This window comes from Bos javanicus, chromosome 4, assembly GCF_032452875.1.
Source record: "Bos javanicus breed banteng chromosome 4, ARS-OSU_banteng_1.0, whole genome shotgun sequence".
Classification (NCBI taxonomy): domain Eukaryota; kingdom Metazoa; phylum Chordata; class Mammalia; order Artiodactyla; family Bovidae; genus Bos; species Bos javanicus.
Genome location: NC_083871.1, coordinates 85088453 through 85103952, shown reverse-complemented (window position 1 = coordinate 85103952; position 15500 = coordinate 85088453). Strand labels below are relative to the sequence as shown.

The window sequence follows — 15500 nt, the reverse complement described above, 5'->3', positions numbered from 1 at the left end:
GAACAAACTCTTTGAAGTATCTGATACAGTATATTGATCTACTTACCATTGTGGATTAGGTAATCCTATAGAACCAACAGGATCTTCCATCTCTGAAAAGTGGAGTATTCTCATGTTGTATAAAACAATAGCTATAACTGTGCATGGTCTGGGATGATTCTACAGCAAAGGCGATGATGTTTACTGAGGAATTACACAGACAAGGAATTGTGAAGGAAATCAATCCCTCAGTGAGGCAGAAAGGCAGGGGTGATGAACCAGAGTGCAGGGGAGAAGCCAGACAGTTGTTGCTCTCGGCTAGTTTGAGGAAAGCAAAGAATAAAGGAACTCTCTCCTACAGAAAATTCCTGCTATCTGAAAATAACACTTAAGGAAAGCAAGATCCAACAGTAGCAAAGGACACATTATTCTCAAGTTCATGTGGAACATTTGCCACGAGAGACCACCTTCTGCACCATAAAAAACAGCTTAATGAATTTTCTCAGAACACATGGATTTAACCTAGAAATCAATAACATAAAGACAGCTGAGAAATCCTCAGTTAGACATTAAGCGACAATTTTAATATTTGACTTAAATTCTCAAGAGAAAAATATTTTGAATATAATAGAAATATAAATACAACTTACAAACACTTGTGGGTTGCAGCAAAAGCAGTGCTTAGAGGGAAATTTATATCATTGAATGCATATATGACAAAAGAAGATCCAAAATCAATAGTCTACATTTCCACCTTAGGAAATTAGAGCAGGAAGAGCAATTTTAAGTCAAAAGCAAGCAGAAAGATATAATAAATACTGCAGAACACATGATATTGAAAACAATAAAACACTGGAGAGAAAATCACCACCACTAAAAGCTGATTCTTTGAAAAGGTGAAAAATATTGAAAAACTTGTAGCTGGTCTAACCAAGTAAACAGAAGAGAGGAGACAAACTTCTAGTATCAGAAATGAGAGAGGGTTCTCACTTCTGACCTCATGAACCTATAATCCCACAAAAGATTATAACAGAATAATACAGACAGCTCCATGCCTACAAATGTAATAACTTAGATGAAACAGAATTAAACACAAACTCCCAAAACTTACATAAGGAGAAATCAATGATATGACTATCTCTATCTACTAAGTAATCTGATTCAATAATGAATACCTATGCAAATAAATTCACTACAAAAAAGAAATCTACAGACTATTATCTTTCTTTAATATACGTGCAGAAACTTAACAAGATATTAGTAAACGAAATCCAAAAATGTATTAAGATGTTGTACTCAATTAACTGGAATTTTTCCTAGGTATGGGGCTTCCCTGGTAGTTTAGCTGGTAAAGAATCTGCCTGCAAAAGAAGACCCCGGTTCGATTCCTGGATTGGGAAGATCCCCTGGTGAAGGAATAGGCTACCCACTCTAGTATTCTTGGGCTTCCCTGATGGCTCGGGTGGTGAATCCCACAAGAGACCTGGGTTGAGAAGATCCCCTGGAGAATGGAACAGCTACCCACTCCAGCAGTCTGGGCTGGAGAATTCCATGGACAGAAGAGCCTGGCAGGCTACAGTCCATGGGGTTGCAGAGAGTAGGACAAGACTGAGCGACTTAAAATAAAAATTCTAGGTGTAGAAGGCAGGCTTAACATTCAGAAATCAATTAATGTAATCTACCACATCAATAGGATAAGGATCAAAAAACATAATATCAACTGGCAAAAAAGAAGCATTCTTACAATTGCATATAAATCTGAGCTCAACTACAAAAACAACATCAGAAAGAGAAAATGCTACCCTGGAACACAAATTATATAAACTAACAGAAAAACATACCATATTTTTTGATAGAACTCTTAAACCTCCTGATTTTAATTTTCCCTAAGTTTGTTTGTAAATTTTTGTGGATTTAACACCAAAACCAACTTTTTCAATTTAGAAACTTACAAACAAAAAAACATGAAAAGTCAAGCCAGTATATAAACTTAAGAGACATTATGTTGGCTTATCAAAGTTTGAAATAAAATTGATACTCAAAGTACAATATGTTTAAGTGTTACACTGCTGAATAGAAAATCTAGAAAAACATATTTGAGTTTAATGTACTGTATCAGTAGGTAAAAATTATTCAATATATGTTGAGTGTTAGTCACTCAGTCATGTCCAACGCTTTGTGATGCCATGGACTGTAGCCTGCCAGACTCCTCTGTCCATGGAATTCTCCAGGGAAGAATACTGGCATGAGTAGCCATTCCCTTTCTCCAGGGAGTCTTCCTGACCCAGGGATTGGAGGCAGGTCTTCCACATTTCAGGCAGATTCTTTACCATCTGAGCCACCAGAGAGACAACGGGGACAACAGATTGTCGTCATAAAAAAGCCAAGTTCCCAACTCATTGTGGCAACCTGGATGGGAGGAGAATAGATACATGTATATGTATGACTGAGTCCCTTTCCTGTTCACCTGAAGCAGGCATAGTTGATTTACTTTGCTGTACAGCAGAAACATACAGTAATATATAATGTATATATACACATTACAATAATAATGTAATTACATACATACAATACATACATTAATGTATATACATTAATGTATACATATACAATAATGTATAGCAACTATAGTTAAAAAAATCAAAGTTTTATTCTTTTCTACTACCTTACACATTTCATATTTCTACATAAATCTGAAACTTAAACATGAGAAATTAAATCTTAACTTTCAAAAACATCGGATTTTATAATAATATTAGAGTGAACAAATTGATACAATATCTAGGTATCATAAAAGAAAACTGATAATTTCAAATACATGTAAAATATCTGCATGAAGAAGAAATACATAAAAATGACAAGTTGAAAAATGAGAATATATTTGCAACTTATATCACATAAAAAGGGTTAAATTCTCCAATTTTTAAATATACTCAAAATGTCAACATGATATATCCATTAATGTAATGAAAACACAAAGAACATGGACAGTTAATTCAACTAAAAGTCTATAAATAGCTTTCAAACATATGAGTATTTGATCTCATTCATAAAAAAATAAAAACCTAAAATCAGGAGATGCCATTTTTCACAGTTTCATTAGGCACAATCACATTTTGATAATATATTCTGACAGAGTGAGGCAATAGGCACTGTTGTCCTTTTATGTTTTAGCAGTTAGAAATATTAATTGAAATCAAGATATCCCATGTCGGCTGACATGGCAGTTGTATTATCTGATCTTTATTATTATAAGGCTGACAATAACTATAGCACAGTCATACACAGGTATACATATATATGCTTACATATGTAGCTATTGAATACAGAAGCTGCATATTTACATATGTAAAAATTTCAAGATATATTGCAAATTAAATATATATAAATATGCAGAATGCTGTGCACAGTGGGCTACATTTTGCCCGTCTAAACATGCATATGTGGATAACTGTATATGCATATATGCTTATACATACCTGAAATATCTTTGAGACCATCTTTGAAAGCATGAACAAGGACTGACAACAGTGGTGGCCCCTGGAAAGATAGTTAGAACCCAGGGCTGGGGTAACATACAGGTTTGTTTTTCTGTATTGCACGTATTGTATTACTATTACTAATGGAAAAATAAATGTGTAAATAAAACATTAAAAATAATTGTACATGTTAACTGCTATCATTAGTATCTAATCTGTTTCATTTACTGCCAAATAAAATGTTGATGCTTTAGTTGGTCATAAATGCAAAGTATAGTTTAAAGGATGTTACTCTATTTTGTATTCTAGAAGTATATCTTTGAAATACCTTTATCCTGATTGTTTTTCTATTTCCATGTCAGTGAATTTAAATTTCACATTATGATGTAGATCTGAGTTGAGATGGTTTATTGTTCTTTTTTCTATTCTTTATATACATGGAGAAAATAACAGCTGGAATAATTTCTGAATGAGGCTGTGATTTCCTGGACTCATTTACCTTTTGAACTTGCCTTCTTGAGAACATTTCTATTTATTATCATTAGTAAAAATCAATTTCTTGAAGCTCATTTCAACAAAATAGTTTCCTTTCCCCCCTCTGTTTACATTTAGGAAATCCTTACTCAAACTTGCCACTCTCTCCACCCTTGAATAAAATGCTGTGGGTGTCTTTAGTTTTTAATTAACCCCTTGTTATTTATACAACTTCGATTCTACAGTTGTTTTCTATTTTTATTTGATTCAGAGGGAAAGGCATCATTCATTTGTAAACTTCTTTGTGATTCATTATTCATCTAAAAAGTCAGGATTGTGTGAAGATGTTGGCTCAGTAGTAAAGAAACAATTTCTTTGTTCTATTTGAAGGCTTTCCTTTTTCATCTTTTTTCATCTTTCTTTGATATCTGGAGGAGGATTTAGTTAGGGAAACATAACCCCTAATTCGCAATTGTAAAAAATGCAATGGAAGTATTTTAAAGAGATGATTTATCTTGTATTTTTTTGGGGGGTGGGGATGTCACCGTCATTGTATTTCATTCTTATTACTTCTCAAGCAGCCTTTCATATTTTTCTTTTTCTACATGTTTACCTAAAATAACTGGTTCTTGAACATTCTTTTTAATGTCATTGAAATACCAGGAAAAAGGCTATTTGATGAATAGTTTTTCTTTCCCATTATTAAATACGGTGCCTAACTAACATAGAGGGGTTTCCCAGGTGGTGTCTGCCTGCCAATGAAGAAGGGGTAAGAGACATGGGTTCAATCCATGGATTGGGAAGATCCCCTGGAGTAGGAAATGGCAACCAGCTCCAGTATTCTTGCCTGGAAAATTCCATGGACAGAGGAGCCTGGTGGGCTACAGTCTTTGGGGCTGCAAAGTCAGACATGACTGAATGTGTACACACACAACGGATACAGAAAGTGACTTTCTGAAGCAGGGTTTTGCCTTGGCAAAAACCAAAAATGTGGCATTGACTTAGCCACATGGGGGATTAATATTGGGGATTTAAAAAATGGCAATCCATGTTTTAAGCTACAAGAGTTAATAAATCATCACCTGAAATAATAAGGAAATAAACATGTATTTGCTGGGTCAGCCACTTGAGGAGAAGCATCTCGAAGGCAGGACTTAGAACATAACTTGTTAGGGTGTGCTGGCTTCTATGAGATAGATTTTAAAACACATTGTAAGGTATAAGTGAACACATGAAGGAACGGGCCAGTTTACAGTCAGAGATGAAGGGTAAGAAGTTCTTCAGGGTTGAAAAGCCACTGGTTCTAACTCCAAACAATGGGACATGGGAACCAACCTTTTGATAAAATATCTCAGATAAAAAAAGTGAGAAAGAAAGAGGGTGGAGGGAGGGAGAAGCAGAGACCACTCTGAGGACTGAGCTCAAGTGGGACACATGGGAGCAAAGCGATAGAAAAATAATGCAGATTTGAGATCTATGATTAAGAAAGAACTTTGGGTGTGCTTAGTGGTGAATGCAATGCCGAGTAAATGTGTGAATGTCGAAATTGCTCATACGTGTCTGACTCTTTGCAACCCCATGATCTATACAGTCCATGGAATTCTCCAGGCCAGAATACTGGAGTGGGTAGCCTTTCCCTTCTCCAGGGGATCTTCCCAACCGAGAGATCAAACCCAGGTCTCCTGCATTGCAGGTGGATTCTTTAAAAGCTGAACAACAAGGGAAGCCCAGTAATTGTGTAAAGGACTCTTATTAGTAAAGAAATTATAAGGCTAAACTAAAAACACCTTTGACTTTTGGAATCATTTAGACTTTGAGTCTTACATGAGCAGTAAGTTTTAAAGGTAGTACAATTCTGAAGATGGCATGCTTCGAAATATTCATTTGAGGTATGTCCAAGGGCTACCCCGGTGGCTCAGATGGTGAAGAATCTGCCTGCAGAATCTGTGGGAGACCTGGGTTTGATCCCTGGGTTGGAAAGATTCCCTGAAGAAGGAAATGGCATCCCACTACAGTTTTGTTGCCTGGAGAATAGGGTCATAGAGTTGGAAAGGACTGAGTGATTAACATACACATACACACACACATCAAAACTACACATTATTGCTGTTTCTTTATCATTTGTACTCTAATAGACCCCGCCTTATTTATTAAAAAGCATATACACTGGACTACCTTAGTCAGGGAACTAGATCGCGCATGCCACAACTAAAAGTTCGTATGCCACAGCCGAAGATCAAAAATTCCATGGGCTACAACTAAGACCCAGGATAGCCAATTAATATTTAAAAATAAAATGCATGTCCTTTCCCTTTTTCATAATATTCTGATACATAAACATACATCCATGTACATTTCTCTAAGAATACAGCTGCACACACATGTTGAGAATTGTTGTAACCTATATGTGTACATATATATATATATATGTTGGTCTCCTTTATACAACATAGCATCAGAATATTTTGCCTACTTTTCATGTGTGTGCGTAGTCAGTCATGTCTGACACTTTGTGACCCCATGGACTGTAGCCCACCAGGCTCCTCTCTCCATGGGGATTCTTCAGGCAAGGATACTGGAGTGGGTTGTCATGCCCTCCTCTAGCGGATCTTCCCAACTCAGGGATCGGACCCAAGTAGCCCACATTGCAGGTGGATTCTTTACTATCTGAGCCACCAAGTCCAAGAATACTGGAGTGGGTAACCGATTCCTTCTCCAGGGGAACTTCCCAACCCAGGAATTGAACTGGGGTCTCTTACATTGCAGGCGGATTCTTTACCGCACTGCTAAGTATGAAGATAAAATTACTTTTACTAATAAATAGGACTTTTGGAAACAATGCCGGTGATCAAATGGGGATGAAATGAGGATTTCCCAGTGAAATGGAAATGCACAAATATTCACATAATACTTATATTACATACTCTGCTGTGTGTGAATTTTATTCATAATAACTAAATGAGTGACAATACTGCTAACATTTAAGGCAATAGAAACAAAAATGAATTCCTTTCACTTTGCACTGTAATAATAGGTTGAGATTTATCTATTTCTAATAGATTTAAAATATTCTGAGTGGAAGAGTTACTGATTCGATCCAAAATAAAGATGATATAGGAACAAAACCACCTTCAGAAAAATCAGGTTACTCAAAATGGATACAGAAATTATTTAAGAATCATTTTATAAGAAAGAGTTGAAACTATTATTTCAACTATATATTTTTATCTCATTACCAGTATTTCTGTAGCCTGAAATTTAGATTAAAATACTGCATAATAGCTACTTATAACATGCATTTTAAAAACATTTACCTTTTTAAGCATCATGAAAAGTGTGATTTAGTATACAGTACTTTGGAAAGATTCTGAGGCATATGGCTGATTGTAGAGATTTTTAAAACCCCGTAACTATTATACTAATCTAAAATCTGAAATCAGGAAAAATATTCAAGGAGTCATTTATAGATGACTGATTTGTGAAACATTTTGTAGTTCATTAAACTCTTTTAAACACTGCCTGCTAAAATATTATCTCTAGATAAATTATTAATGTGTGCTTTTAATGAGAATATTATATGCAATTCAAATACCAGCTAACTTAGCAGAAAGTGCTAACTGAAACCAATAACTAATTTCTTTATTACAAGAAACTTAAGTGATTTCCCAGAGACATATATCTATTAGGTGAAACAGTACTTAAAAATATTTATATATCAAAGCTCTCTAAAATACAGAGTTTTTTTTTTTTAAAATATATATATATATATATATTTTTTTTTTTTTTACAGGGCAGTAATATCAGGACAACCTGGGGCTTCCCAGGTGGCTCCGAGGTAAAGAAGCTGCCTTTAGGTAAAGGTAAAGAAGCGGGAGATGTGGGTTTGATTGCTGGGTCTGGAAGATCCCTTGGAGGAGGATTGGCAATCCACTTGAGTATTCTTGCCTGGAAAATCCCATGGACAGAGGAGTCTGCCGGGTTACATACAGTCCATAGGGTTGCAAAGAGTTGGACATGATTCAGCACGCATGCAATATAAAGACAAAATTATAATAGGATGAATATTTAAATGGATTACAAGTGTAATCATTTCATAAATTTAAAAGTATTACTGTAGAAAAGGAAAAAACTTTGTTTTCAAAATATTTTAATAACAAAATTAATACATATTTGGCAGTGAAAATGAATTTTAATTATTTGATTACATTGGTCATGCCATATCTGTGTAATAAAATTTCTATCATGGTGGTAAGTTTTCAGATGATGAAAACCTCAGTTTTTTCCCCCTAAATTTGTGTGTACTGTATGGCCCAATAGTACGTGAAACAGTGCTCGGATTCTTTACAAAGTTGTGTAGTAGATCTCTTCTCTTATACAGTGTCTAATTCACTGTATTCCTTGTAGCCAAAAGTGATCGTGAGATCATTCAAAGATTTCCGGTTTAACCAAGAATGATAAAGGTTAAATTGCTTGCCAAAGAAACAAAGTGCCAAGCTGTTTTCTAATGTATAGGTTGTGAGCGTGTCCTCAGTTGTGTTTGACTCTTTGTGACCCCATGGACTTGTAGCCCACCAGGTTCCTCTGTCCATGAAATTTTCCCAGGCATGAATACTGGAGTGGGTTGCCATTTCCTATTCCAGGGGATCTTTCTGACCTAGGGATCAAACCTGTGCCTTTTACCTCTCCTTCATTGGTAGGTGGGTTCTTTACCACTGTGCCACCTGGGAAGCCTTTATATTTAGGTTACGTTTAGATTATTTCAAGTTAATTACTAATTGCATGGATTTTACTAAAGTTATCTAATGTTCTAGGATATCTAATTAAGTTTAGGAAAAAAAAAACTCTACACTATGTTTCTTTTTCTTATTATTTTATATTTTGATGCTTTTTAAACCAAATCAAGTTTCTGATTTTTTTTGAGAAGTTAACTGGAAAGACTGAGTATTTAAATTTATCCATTAAATCACTTAAAAATTTAAATATACAGTTAGAACGCCTGCGGATACCTAATGCACACTGAAGATTACTTAAGATTATACTTTAACATTTTAGATCAAACCAAGAAACAAGAATTTTAGTGGATGCATATGAAGCAGAATCTATCCTGTTTGCAAATACTTCTAACTTATGTTGAAAGGTACTGTCCATAAAAGGTATGTGCAATTATTTTTGTGGAAGAGTAAATACTGTTAGGAAATAAGGTATTTTCTAAGAGAAAATGGTCAAAATAAAGTAAAAGTGATGACTAAGGGATAAGCAAAGACCAAGGAGCATTATTTTACTTCCTAGTTCGACAAAAATTGAGTTGAAACCTGTGTGGTTGCTAATCAGCAGAACACCCTTAAAGGAATTCAGGATGAAAAACAGGACAAGGCATTCTGTAGTTTGGAAAAACAGGTTCCACAGATAGATTGATATGGATTGGAGGAGGAATTTTAATGAACCCAGATAACTACATCTTCCTATACACAGAATATCACTAAAAATCATTAACTTGAGATTAGCAGTAATCTTTTACTAGGAATATATGCTTGGATGCGTGTCTTCCTCAGCCAAAAACCGTACATAAATGGTCCTCTCCCTGACTTTTCAGAGCAGTTCTCTCAGAGTTAGTGAGAGACTATGTCCTTGGCTATTGTCATGACCCTGAATAAAATTGAACTCTTACATTGTTCATTTTTCTTTAAGTTCACAAAGCTAATAATGACAAGTAAACCAGGGATGGCATGTTAGTATGTAGATATGTGCACTGGGATTTGAGATTATCTCTGCTGGATTCTGCTGAGATTGGCTACAGGGTAAGTATTAGGAGTCAGTCAGTTCCACATGCCTCCTCCCTGCGGAAAGGAAAACACACCTCTCATCTGGGACTTGGGGTTTTCATGAAGGAAGGAAGAGTGCAAGAAGGGTAAATAGAAACATGCCATGCATCTTAAGGTTTCTGCTCAGAACTAGCACATATCACTTTAGCTCAAGGGACTTCTGTGCCCTCCTTCAGAAATCCATTAAGAACATTTCTACCCCAAGTTATTTCAGGATAGAATTTTATCAAATTTAGTTCCACTGTTATACACAGGTTGAATTTTTCTGTCTATAATAGCAGCCTAATGGCTAACTACCATTTATCTCTAATGTCAATGCCACATACTTTACGTTTTGTTATGGCAGCATTTTACATCTGATATCAATGTCTGTATTGGCAAGTTTTATTATACTCATGCATAACCTTCAATCGACAACACTGCCATTTACAATGCCTTGCATTTCTATCTTGCTTTCATGTTTAACAATGTGTTGTGACTCTTCAGAGCTCTACTGGGCTTATCTTTGCTAGATTTTGATGCAGGATGCAATATTGCTTCACATGTCTCCTTGCTTTGGGAACCAGTATGAAGGAGTGTATCTTACATATGATGTGCCCTCAAAGTAGAAGATGGAAAAACTGGGGTGGTGAAAGGAAATAGTGGCAAACTCTGTTCTGTCCACCTTCTATTGGTCAAAAAAATTACCTGGCCAAGGAAAAAGTCTGTGGGAAATATTTTTTTTTTTTTTTTCCATATGAAACCTTTGCAAGAGTGAGGAAGAAGAACCATGGTTAAACAATACAATTTATAAACCTAGTAAACTAGATAAATACCTTGCATTTTTATGTCCTTGCCTAGCCTACTTTCTTTCAAAAATAAGCACTATTCAAAAATATTTCACTAAGCTAGATGAAACTTTATCAAGTTGACTCATTCTGGCTTTCTCTTTTGTAAATCATCAATTTTATATATTCTTCTATCTCCACATATTAGAACAATGCAAAGAAGCCTGATGTTTCTGAAACTAAAGGCTGAGACAATTATTATTAATAATCATGGTGATGAATATTTAAAGTTTATGACAATATGAAGATCAGGTAAATGTTTCTAACGATAATGTTTTGGCTAAACAATTTGTTCAACATATTATGTTATGTTGAAAGATGAAATTACTAGATATTTTCAACTCTCTAAGGAGTAGCAGTAGGCAAGGGTTTGGGATTTTTATTTGTTTGTTATGTTATTAATGTACACATAAGCTCACTGAAAAAAGAAGCTGTCTTTGCTGGGCATGGGCTCAATGCCACTGATTTTATCACCAGGGAGGAATATGTGCAATAATTGCAATTTCTATATTTCAGCTTTTGAAAAAAATTTAACAATGTTATGAATGAGTGATTCTGTAATAATTCTGAAATAAATATATGTTCAAGCAGTTATACATGCCTACATGAGACATTCTACTTCTAAACTTCTTTGAATTTTAGAAGAATTAATTAGTAATTAATTAGTAATCTGTTACTAATTATTTTTGTTCATAATAGCTGGTCAAACATAACTTACTAAGCAAACTCAGTGGGGATGAATACAATATATATTGTCTTTTAAACTTATACCAATCTCAAGAATTCTAAATTTACATGAAATGATTTTATACCTGTAAGTGACTAAGCCCTAACCATTTCCTTAGGGAAGAGGGAGTCGTACTTCAAAATGTGTCTTCCTTTCTGGTAACATGATTAGATTCTATGTCTCACTTCCATTGCAGTGAAATGCACAAGTGATTGTCAGTGGAATGTAAGTAGAGAATTATAAGAATTGTCTTGTAAACACTATTAATTTAGAACTAGTACAGAAAAGTGAAATAAATTTGCCTGTCTTTTTCAAACACTGGTGCTTTACATTAACACCAACAAACCCATTATAGTCATTTGACTTAGCAATACGGCATAGTCATTGTAATAATACCTTCTTATATATTAATAGCATATACACAGAGAGATGTTAAGATAGAATCTCTCACTAAATGTAAAATCCTCTTTTGTTCACTTTTCATCACATAAATTAGGTAATGTCTTGGGTAACAGAGAAGACATCTCATTTTACATCACTTTACAAAATCATACAAAATAAACATACCCAATATCAAAAAGTACCACTGCTAAGTTATATATATGTAAAAACATATGTCAGTTTTGCTGTTCCTCATTTAGGGTTAAAATAAATTATTCCATATTACTTTTTTAAAGTTCATATTTTCAAAAAGAGGTATTTCAAAAATCAAACATAGTTGAAAACTTACTGGAAACAAATAATACTCAGAATGATATTTGGAATGTTTATACACAAAGTCTGAAAACCCTGTTGACAAGAAATATACAAGATTAAAGATTTTGTTGTTTTTAACTATGTGTTGAAATGTAATTATTTAAGCTTCAGGAAAGATAATTATTAAATATGAAATGATAAACTATTTGTTATTTATAAGATGAGTTCTCTACAATTTAAACTTAGAAAGGTACTTAGAAGTAGCAGGGTGACAGGCGCTGACATAAAGACAATATAAATGCACACTGCTGTACAAAACATATTTGAAATCTATTTGTACTTTAAGTATTGACTAAGTTATTTTAATGCATAATTTTGATGACTCTCAAATTTGCTCTTTTCCTAATTCAGACAAACAAGCCATTTATTCCTATGTGCTTGCTCATTAACTCAACTTGATGTAATACTAACTACTGCCAAGAGGAAATATCATTGATGACTTAAGTGTCTACAGTTTGGGTTCTCCCAAGTGTAGTCCTTACAGGCAAAGGTGAATATCTGGGGGAAATAGGACAGAGAAAATTTAATAAAAATTATATTAATAAGGGAGTCGCTCATAAGGACAACTAAGGCTCAATCCTCTCTGGGTGTGGGGAAGGTCTGAAAAATACAGTGGAACAAACCCCCAGGACTGTTTTGCCAGAGGAAAACAGACTCCAGCATTTACCTACTAACACTCGTCCTGCACTGGTGGAGCACAGCTCTTAGAGTGATGAATCCCATAATTATAGAACTGTATTTGACATGGGGAGTTAAGTGTCCTTGGTGCTGGAGAAAGCTCTCAGTTAGAGAAGGGATACAGATGCAGTCTGTTGGAAAAAGACTGTAGCTACAGGTGGGTCACGTGGCCCAGGGCAATGTTCTGCTTCCTCAACAGCATCTGCCAGGCTCTCCTTTATACTTATTACACTGTATCTGTTCATCTGTTATTTATGGAACACCTTTTAGTGGGCTGGAGAAGGAAAGGGCAACTCACTCCAGTACTCTTGCCTGGAAAATCCCATGGATGTAGGAGCCTAGTAGGCTACAGTCCATAGGGTCGCAAAGAGTCAGACATGACTGAGCGACTTCTCTTTCTTTTTTTCCTTTCTTTTTAGTGAGCAAGGTCTGTTCTAAATGTTTGACGGACAGCAGTCAACAAAATAAAATCCTTATCCTTGTGGAAATTCTATTCCAGTGGAAAATAAAGATGTTAAAATAAAAAGTAAATGATTAATTATGTATATCTCTTAAGTATATAAATATTTAGAATTTAGATAAGTTGTCTACATCCCCCTTCCCCACCTCCATGTATCTGGGAATGACAAACAGCAGGTTTTTATTAATTTTAAGCAAGAGTTTTGCCCTACAGGTACCTGAAAACGATAAAACAGATTGCTCTTAAATAGTTGAATTTTTATATATCAAGGATAATGTAGAATGATTAGTAGATTAAATAAGATGTTAGATTAAATGAGAATTCAAATCTTTTCTGACTTTAAGAGGAGTACTGATTTAATTTTAATATTTGTTTTGGTTCTTTAAGCTGCAAAAATTGTTAGCCCCTTTTGGAATTAAAGAATAATATTTGAAATATTTCATCTCATCAAAGAACATACTCTGATTCAAGGTGGACATATCTTAAAACTATGTAAACAGCATATATTTATTAAATTTCTAGCCCCTATAATAATACCAGATATACAATACACACTACAATATCTGTCCAAAATACATATGTATGAACTTAAACATTAATTTAAATATCTTGAAAGTATTAGATTAATATTTAAATTTTCATATTTGTCAACAAGCCATTTATGCATGCAATTTTTCTCCCACATATATTTAAATTTTGAAATTAAGTTCAGAGTTTAAAGACGAGAAAAAGGAATTTTGATTCTAAAATTTGAGAATATTTTGCAATTGAAAGTCATTACGTAATAAAGATTTTAATACAATGCTATTTCTTCTGAAGTTGACAGTTTGTAGGGGGCTGCTACTGCTAAGTTGCTTCAGTCGTGTCCAACTCTGTAATCCCATAGACGGCAGCCCAGCAGGCTCTCCTGTCCCTGGGATTCTCCAGGCAAGAACACTGGAGTGGGTTGCCATTTCCTTCCCCAATGCATGAAAGTGAAAAGTGAAAGGGAAGTCGCTCAGTCGTGTCTGACTCTTCGAGACCCCATGGACTGCAGCCTACCAGGCTCCTCTGTCCATGGGATTTTCTAGGCAAGAGTACTGGAGTGGGGTGCCATTGCCTTCTCCCTGGTAGGGGGCAGGCATGCCCAAAACACAATTTCTGAAATGTCCTATATAAAATATATTGTATACAAATATCAGGGAATTTTGGAGAAAATAAATTTGTGAGAAATATATATAATAAGTTAAAGAAGTATCTATCTTCTTCTGATTGTTTTTATTTGAACCAGAAACAATGAAAAATCAGAAATGTCTGAATACATAGTGGAGACCCTTCCTTCCTAGAAGAGCTTTAATAGAACAATATAGTTGTTGTTCTATATAAATACAGTATTTCTTATAGTTTTGCTTCTTCTCTGAAATATCTGATGTAGATTACTCTAGATAAACTTTTAAACTACTACTAAGGTACATAATATTATAGCACTAATACACCTTCAAACATCCCTAGAAAATTACTACATATACTACATATACATGTATACACACACTCAAACACTTGAAGTAGAGGCTTTAGTTAAATTCTCTAGTAGTTAATAATGTTGATATACAGCCATTATCCCTGGAGGAGGGCAAGGCAACCCACTCCAGTATGCTTGCCTGGAGAATCCCATGGATAGAGGAGCCGGGAGGGCTTCAGTACATGGGGTCTCAAATAGTTGGATATGACTGAAGCGACGTAGCATGCACACACAGCCATTATAATTTGATAATTTCAAATGAGAGCTATTTATAATATTTATATACACATTATAATTGATTCCAGAAACTGACAAAACAAATACAAAATCATGGTCATATAAACAAGATAACTATATTCCAGGAATCATTTCTACTAGACATACAAATACATAATAACGCCTGTAAAGCTACATTTTTGGATTTGCATACAATTTGGATGTATATGTTCCTAAACTTTATATACTACATTATAAAAGAGAAATAGTGTATAATTAGAGGTGGTGTATTTCTTAAGCTAGACTCATAAGAGGTTCTTTATGTTCAACTGAAGGTGCCCTTAGAATCCCAGAATAAATTTGTGTAGACTTTTTTTTTTTTTTTTAATGAGCTGAGGTTCTAAGAAAAGCCTTTCTTAAGATGGCAGTCTCACTTTAGATTCCTAAAAGAAAGGACTGGAAACAAGTTACAGTGTTACTGCAGTTATGGGTAGTGTTATGCCACAGGGCAATAATGGCTTTGTGTGTGTCATAAGCATTGTGATGAATATGGTAAATGTGCATTATGAAAAAAAAAGACA

The 15500-nt window shown here is 34.6% G+C and overlaps 1 long non-coding RNA gene across 3 annotated transcripts in view; it reads left to right on the top strand.

Moving 5' to 3' along the window:
* The window catches only part of LOC133246812 (uncharacterized), a 37430-nt gene that overhangs the window by 7932 nt on the left and 13998 nt on the right, over positions 1 to 15500 (top strand). For 2 of the 3 annotated variants that reach the window (XR_009736185.1, XR_009736186.1), the window contains exon 2: positions 8985 to 9085. This is a non-coding gene — a long non-coding RNA (uncharacterized LOC133246812). Of the gene's footprint in view, positions 1 to 8984; positions 9086 to 12415; positions 13251 to 15500 lie in introns of those variants that run through there. The other variant, XR_009736187.1, reaches the window with a different exon arrangement.